The sequence below is a fragment of the Bufo gargarizans genome, chromosome 8, assembly GCF_014858855.1.
Source record: "Bufo gargarizans isolate SCDJY-AF-19 chromosome 8, ASM1485885v1, whole genome shotgun sequence".
In the NCBI taxonomy this organism is placed as follows: Eukaryota; Metazoa; Chordata; class Amphibia; order Anura; family Bufonidae; genus Bufo; species Bufo gargarizans.
The window spans coordinates 86,993,410-87,000,718 of NC_058087.1; the positions used below are offsets into that span (position 1 = coordinate 86,993,410).

Below are 7,309 nucleotides of genomic sequence, written 5' to 3' on the forward strand. Positions count from 1 at the left end.
TTGTCAACGTGTGGCATAGATATCCCATACATGCATCATGTATCCACATTTGGCCATGTTTTACCCCTCACTTTCCAAAAATAGTCCAAACAGTTGTTTCAATTTTTTTAACTTTGGTGAATGTATTCACATCATACATTTCCAAATAAAATGTGTTTAAACTGTTTTACAAACAAAGGAGCAATGTAGTATAAATAACATCTAAATATGACAAACATTTTTCTAGATAAGTGCCCTTTTTGGCTCCCAAACCCTTGAGCCGGAGAATTTCCCTCTTCTACGTTTCTCAATGGGTTTCATATTGCGGCCCAGAAAACTCTGCCTCGGGATCCCGCCGTGTCTCTCTGGCTCCGCGAGACTGATTGGCGGGTGGCATTTCAGTGGTGGTGATGGTGGAGGTGCTTGGGCCCGTGCTTGAAGAGGGATATGGGTATGATGTGTGTTGTGTCTGCCATGTCTCAAGAGGGTGTTGTATGTTACTTTGTGTGTATGTGTGTGCTGGGTATGTGTGAGGGTGTTGTTGTGCATGTTGGGGATGTAGTGGGCCATATTGTGGGGCATATTGGGGGCAATATTGTGACCCATATTGGTGGCCATATTGTGCTGGCTGCTGTGGTGGCTGCTGTGGGGGATGCTGTGGTGGCTGCTGTGGGGGATGCTGTGGTGGATGCTGTGGGGGATGCTGTGGGGCAGTGCTAGACGTTGCTAGCTCATAAGGGAGGCAATACTTGTCTATGGTGTTAGTCACCTCCTCCCTTACTTTTGTGATGAGATGTCTCGGCACATGCAGCATTTTCTCCTCTAGACTGAGGAGAAAATATGCATTGCTGCTAAGTTTTGGCACAGGATGTGCCAGGGCATCCAGGCAGCCGATTAGCCGGTCCTCCTGTCTCTCAGTTCTCCTCCTTTTATGTCGGGGCTGCCGAGTTGCCTCTGGTACGGCTTGGACAGTCTGCATGGGGCTGACGAAAGTCGGAGTGGGGGGGGGGCTGGAGGACTCATTGGCCCCATAGATGGGCCCGGCTCACTGTCGATTGTGCCCTCGTCCTCTTCCTCATCAGCTTGCGCCTGGCTGGGTTCCCAGCTACTATCGGTGCTGTGAAGTGGAAAATATAGGTAAGTATGTTCCCCATATGAAATTGAATGTATGTAATGTCATACCACATCCTCTCCTCAATGTGTATGCCCTTGACTCACCTCCGCATTTCGGTGCACGGTATCAAAAATGACATTTGTGCTGCATGCACATAACTGGAGCGTCCGCCTGGGGAGGATCCGCTCCTCTGCTCCTTTTGTTTGCGGCGATGGCGGATAAAGGCGTCTTTCAGGCTTTTCCATTTGCCTTTGATAGTGTTGACTATGAAAAACTAAATAAAAAGCATCCGTTAATGTCTCTTTATTTTCTTACATTTGTTTCAGGTATTTAGCTACCGGACAGTCATTGGCCAGTCTACACTTCGCCTTTCTCATTGGGAAGTCCACAGCCAGTATGATCATCCGTGAAACCTGCGTGGCAATTTGGGACGTCCTTCATCCTGCTTTGATGGCCCAACCACAGAAGGAGGACTGGCTGCAAATTGCGGATCTGTTTTTAGAATCCTGCAATTTCCCAAACTGTGTCGGCGCAATAGACGGCAAACACATCCGCGTTCAGAAGCCCATAAGGAGCGGGAGTCAATTTTTTAATTATAAAAAATATTTTTCATTTGTTCTTTTTGCGGTGTGTGATGCAAACTATTGCTTCAGATACATTGATGTGGGGTCCTACGGCAGCAGCTCAGACTCAGCTGTTTTCGGGCATTCGGCCTTTGGGCAAATGCTCAATAATAATGAGCTGGACCTCCCGGGGAACACCACACTGCCTGGGACCACTTTTCCCGCTATGCCCTTTGTTTTTGTGGGGGACGAGGCCTTTGCGCTGGGGGAGCATCTGATGAGGCCGTACTCCAGCCGGGGACTCTCCATTGCCAGGCGTGTATTTAATTACCGGCTGACAAGGGCACGCAGGGTGGTGGAGTGCGCCTTCGGGATTTTAGCGAACAAATGGCGCTTTCTCCATTCTCCCATTTATTTCAAATTGGAGACCGCTATCTCGGCCGTGAAGGCAGCGTGTGCTCTGCACAATTTTGTCCGTCTACGGGATGGCTTTAATTTCGAAGATTCCCTCAGCCATTCCTTGGAGAGTCTTAATCAGAGCGGTGTGCGTGGGACCCGGCACGGTGCAGCTGTCCGGGACCACTTCAACGCATATTTTTTGACACCACATGGGGCGTTACCATGGCAATTGGAAGCCATCTAAGTTTATGTTCATTTATATTTTTTGTCTGAAAAGAGTGTTTAGATATTATTTGATTTTCAAATTTGGTTGATTATGACTAGGGCTAAATGAAAAATTTGGAAACGATCTTTTGTGCATTTGTTTTTTTTTAACCTATATAGTGCCCCTTGAGGATGCCCCTATAGTGGCCATCAATAGTCGCCCATTAACAAGGGTTTAGAAATATGGGCGAAATCATGTGTCCCATTTAAGTGGCCAATACTCGGCCAGTAGAATATAAGCCAAGGAGGGTGAAATAACGGATCCCATCAAGGTGCCCAATACTGGCACGTTACAAACCGAAGCACCTAACATATGCCTTGCCACCCATAGCCCACAAACAGTCTAATTCTAAAAAATACACAATATCAATAACAACTTAGGATTCAAATCCCTCAACCCAAACTTAGGCCTACATTTCAAAATGCCACTACATTTGCGGATTGAAAGAGCGCAGTCTGGCACAAGATAGTGGAACCACTGCAAATTGAACATACTGGCCCATTGCATTGTACCAGAATGTGGGGGAGGGTGAACCAGGACAGTACTAAAAACTAAAGGGGCGAGGGGACACTATTACAACATGTAATGTGCACATCATTCTTTGTAAACTAAGGCCACTGAGTGCCCATATACAAGAACAGGGATGGTGATGCTGCGTCCCTCTAGCTGTTGCTAAAATCCCACTCCATGCATGCCTGCACAGGCTCCAGCAAGTAAAATACAGGCCAGCATTTGTGGAGGTGGCGTTTGACAACAGCTGGAGGGCTGCAGGTAGAGCTGGCCAGGGCTATTACATATAGTTGGTACACCACTGCACACAAGGAGTTTACTTTCACTTTACAACACACATGGAAATACCTTTTCCCTGTTTCACTGTCTTGGTTAAACTGCTCCAATCTGGCCAGATGCTTTTGCCAATATCCTCCCAGGCCTGCTGCCTGCTCCTCCTATTTTTGTAGTTGGCATCCTGTGGGTCATACAGGCAGCGTTTGCCTTGCACCAGCCTGATGAGGTTCTCGGTGTCACAGAGAGACTCCTCCATGCTGGATTCTCTCCAAAACTGTGCTTTGCACCTGGTGTTGGGCCTTTTCCTGCATGTTGCAAAATCCAAGACGCGCGTTCGAACGCGCGTTTTATGTGTCAAAAACGCGCGAAAATCAAGCGTTGCGCGTTCCCATTGAAGTCTATGGGCCAAAACGCGCGACAAACGCCCAAAAAAAAGCTCAAGCACTTGTTTGAGCGTCGGGCGTTTTACAGCGCGATCGTACGCGCTGTAAAACGCCCAGGTGTGAACCATTCCCATAGGGAATCATTGGTTCTTGCCTGTTGTGCGTTTTACAGCGCGTAGGAACGCGCTGTAAAACGCTCAGGTGTGAACCCAGGGTAAACAGGAGATGTGGCGTGGATAATTTAACTGTCTGCAGCGTTCACCGTCTACTGAAAAAGTGCAGTGAATGTCGCTGATATTTTAGGGATGCGCTCACTTTAAACAAGAGATGCGGCACGGATAATTTAACTGTCCGCAGCAGACACCGTCTACGGAAAAAGTGCACTGATGTCACTGATATTTTAGGGATGTGCACAATTTAAACAGGAGATGTGGCGCGGATACTTTAACTGTCTGCAGCGGACACCGTCTACGGAAAAAGTACACTGGATGTCACTGATATTTTAGGAATGTGCTCACTTTAAACAGGTGATGTGGCACAGATAATTTAACTGTCCGCAGCGGACACCATCTGCAGAAAAATTGCACTGGATGTCCCTGATATTTTAGGGATGCACACACTGGATGTCCCTGATATTTTAGGGATGCACACACTTTAAACAGGAGCTTTGGCACAGATAATGTAACTGTCCACAGCGGTCACCGTCTACGGAAAAAGTACACTGGATGTCACTGATATTTTAGGGATGCGCACACTTTAAACAGGAGATGTGGCGCGAATAATTTAACTTTGCGCAGCGGCCTACTACACGGTATTTAGCGCAGTATGCAGTAAAAATATATATAGCTGCTGTCACACACAATGGTCCTATATTGCACTCCCTACACTCTCTGTCCCTTCCTATGCACAGCTCTCCCTAATGGCTCGGTCACACGAACGTGTGAAACCCGTGCCCGTGCTCTGTGGACCGCAAATTGCGGTCCGCAAATTGCATGGGCACTGTATGTGGGGCAGGTGTATGGGGATCGCAGACCTATTTAATTGAATGGGTCCACGATCCTTCCATTCCGCAAAAAAATAGAGCAAGTTCTATCTTTTTACGGTGTGGAAGAACGGAGCCCCAGAAAGCACTCCGTGGTGCTTCCGTAGTGTTCTGTACTTCCGTTCCGCACCGTTCCGCATCTCTGGATTTGCGGACCCATTGAAATTAATGGGTCCACATTCGTGATGCGGAATGGCCACGGAACGGTGCCCGTGTATTGCGGATCCGCAAATGCGGTCCGCATTACGGCAACGGGGATCACACGTTCGTGTGAATGAGTCCTATCACTGAGCAATTTAGTGCAGGTTGCGCTACAAACATATATTGCTGCTGTCACACCAGGGGCGTTGCTAGGGTCTCAAAAGATCCGGGGCTCAAGCCCCATGCATATGTGCCATATTCTTGAAATATCTGCCCTGTCCCCTCCCCACCACATAATCACGCCTTAGCACTAGAAACAGATTATACTTTTTAGCCATTTTTGCCTGAGATCAGTTTTTTAGACAGAAAAAAAGTCCTGCATGCAGGACTTTTTTTCCACCTTAAAAAAAATATATAAGATCTCTGATGGAAATGGCTAAAATGGATGCACAATGTTCATAATGGATGCACAGGATCTGTTTTTTTTTTACAGGATTTGCTTTTATTTTTCTGTTCTTTAGAACGGAAAATGAAAGGCGATGTGAATCCAGCGTTAGGATAGCTGTCTCTTTCAACTCCCCCATACACATACATACTAGCTGAGAGTGCATGGGTTTTGGGTGGATAACAATTAAAGGGACTCTGTCACCAGTTTCTAACCCCCACTTTTAAAAATATTGTTCTGTCCATGGAGCCCTTGTGATTACTAAGGTGTTGTTATAAGCTAAATCTGCTGGTTCGTTTTGATAGAGTCCCTTTAAATAAATCCAGTGACTGATCCATGACAATACCACACTTCCAACCTTTGTACAGTCTTCTTCTTTTTCTTTTTTAAATCTGTTTTTGTGTTATTATATTCTGAGATTCAAATAGTTTATATTTTTTCTGTTGGTGGAGCTGTATGAGACTTATTTTTTGTATTTTGAACAGTTTTCATTCTGGGGTACCTGCAACTTTTTGATCACTTTTTCTGTGTTTTTGGTGGGGAAAGATGGGATATGACCCTTTCCAGCATTCACCATGCATTATAAATAAGACATTTATTTTTATAAAATTGATAATTAAGGCTTGAGTGATATGTGTCCACAGTCACATCACAGGGCACTGATGGCTTGACAGAGGGAGCCCCCTCCCTCTGTTTAACTGGACAAATGTGTTCACATGTAACCCCCTAACTCTTATGATGTACAGTTCCGTCATATAGTTTTTAAGGAGTTAATGGCTAGAATCTATTGAGTGTCATTTGATGTTTTAAATGGGGTGTTTCATCTAGAGGCTTTCTGAGGGATCTTTATTTGAGGGTATGCTTGGAGATAAATGGTGCCACAGGCAGAGTCATTTACTCCAGACCCCTTCCATAACTTATTAGAGTGATCTTGGAATTACCGGGGACCACAAATCAGCTTTACATTAGTGTATATTTTTCTTCTGCTTTTTGGTCCCAGATACTGTAATTCCAAGATCATTTCAATCTAGTATGGAGGGAAAGTGGAGTGAACGACATTTGCCTGTAGGAATCACTCTCCCCACCTTTCGAAAATAAAGCGAGTGTAGCCTGCATTGTGTCCACGACCTTCCCCTGGAATGTGCAGTAGCCATCCTGCTGCCGATGCCCTCATCCACCCCCTCCCCACGTATCTCAATCACCACATTCCCAAGAACACACCTGTAGAACTTACACTGTGGCTAGCTGTGTCTGGCTTTTCTCATGGTGTGACAGACCCGCCCAGCACTTCCCGCGTGCTCTCTGTCAGAGTGTAGGAGGAGGCTGTGATTAGTGGAGCAGCAACAATGAGAGAAGCCTGCTGACTGCTCCTCCACCAATCAGCGTAGGTATTGCAAAAGAGAGGGAGGAGCACTGCTTGTCTCCTTCTCTCTGCAAAGTATTATTGTATCACACTGTGCCCTGCGACTGCCATAACATTCGGCGGCCTGGACAAAACATCTGGGGCTCAAGCCACGAATGTTTTGACCTGGCAACGCCCCGTGTCACACACAGTAGTCCTTACAAGGACTTTTGGGTCTCTGAAACTTTTTTGTACAATAAAAATATTTAATTACACTCCCTACACTCTCTGTCCCTTCCTATGCTCAGCTCTCCCTGACTACGAATGAGCTGAACATGCGTCATCGGGTGCTATATAGCACCCGATGACGAGTTTTGGACAGCCAATCACTGTAATGCCAGTAGCCAACATGGCTACTGGCATTACAGTCAGGGCAGTACTTACCTGCACGTTTATTGGCTGCGTAGCAGCCAAGAAACGTGTGGGGAGAAGACTCAAGCATGGCGCTCGAGCACATGTTGTACTCGTCCGAGTACCGCCATGTGCCGAGCATCGAGATGCTCGAGCTAAACAGGTGTTCGGCCGAGTACGCTCGATCATCACTAGTTTTTGTTTTGTGCACCTGACAGGTTAGATCACGTGCTATTTTTTAGAGAAAGTTGTTCAACGTGAAAATATCAAATAAATCTACTTTTTGTTTGTTCTAGTCTTATATAAAGAATTTTTGAAAAAAATTATCATGTTTTTGTGTATCCATATTCTGAAAGCCATATTTTTTTTTCTTTTTTATGTCAATGGACTTGTGTAGGAGCTTGTTTTTAGCAGGAAGAATTGGTTATATAGGATTTTT

The 7,309-nt window shown here is 45.9% G+C and overlaps 1 long non-coding RNA gene across 1 annotated transcript; it reads right to left on the reverse strand.

Moving 5' to 3' along the window:
• Positions 1–838: 838 nt before the first annotated feature.
• LOC122944393 lies at positions 839–3,226 on the reverse strand. The gene is made up of 3 exons (XR_006391010.1): positions 3,179–3,226; positions 1,198–1,357; positions 839–1,096 (listed from the first exon to the last, which is right to left on the reverse strand). It is a non-coding gene; the product is annotated as an uncharacterized LOC122944393 (long non-coding RNA).
• Positions 3,227–7,309: the final 4,083 nt, after the last annotated feature.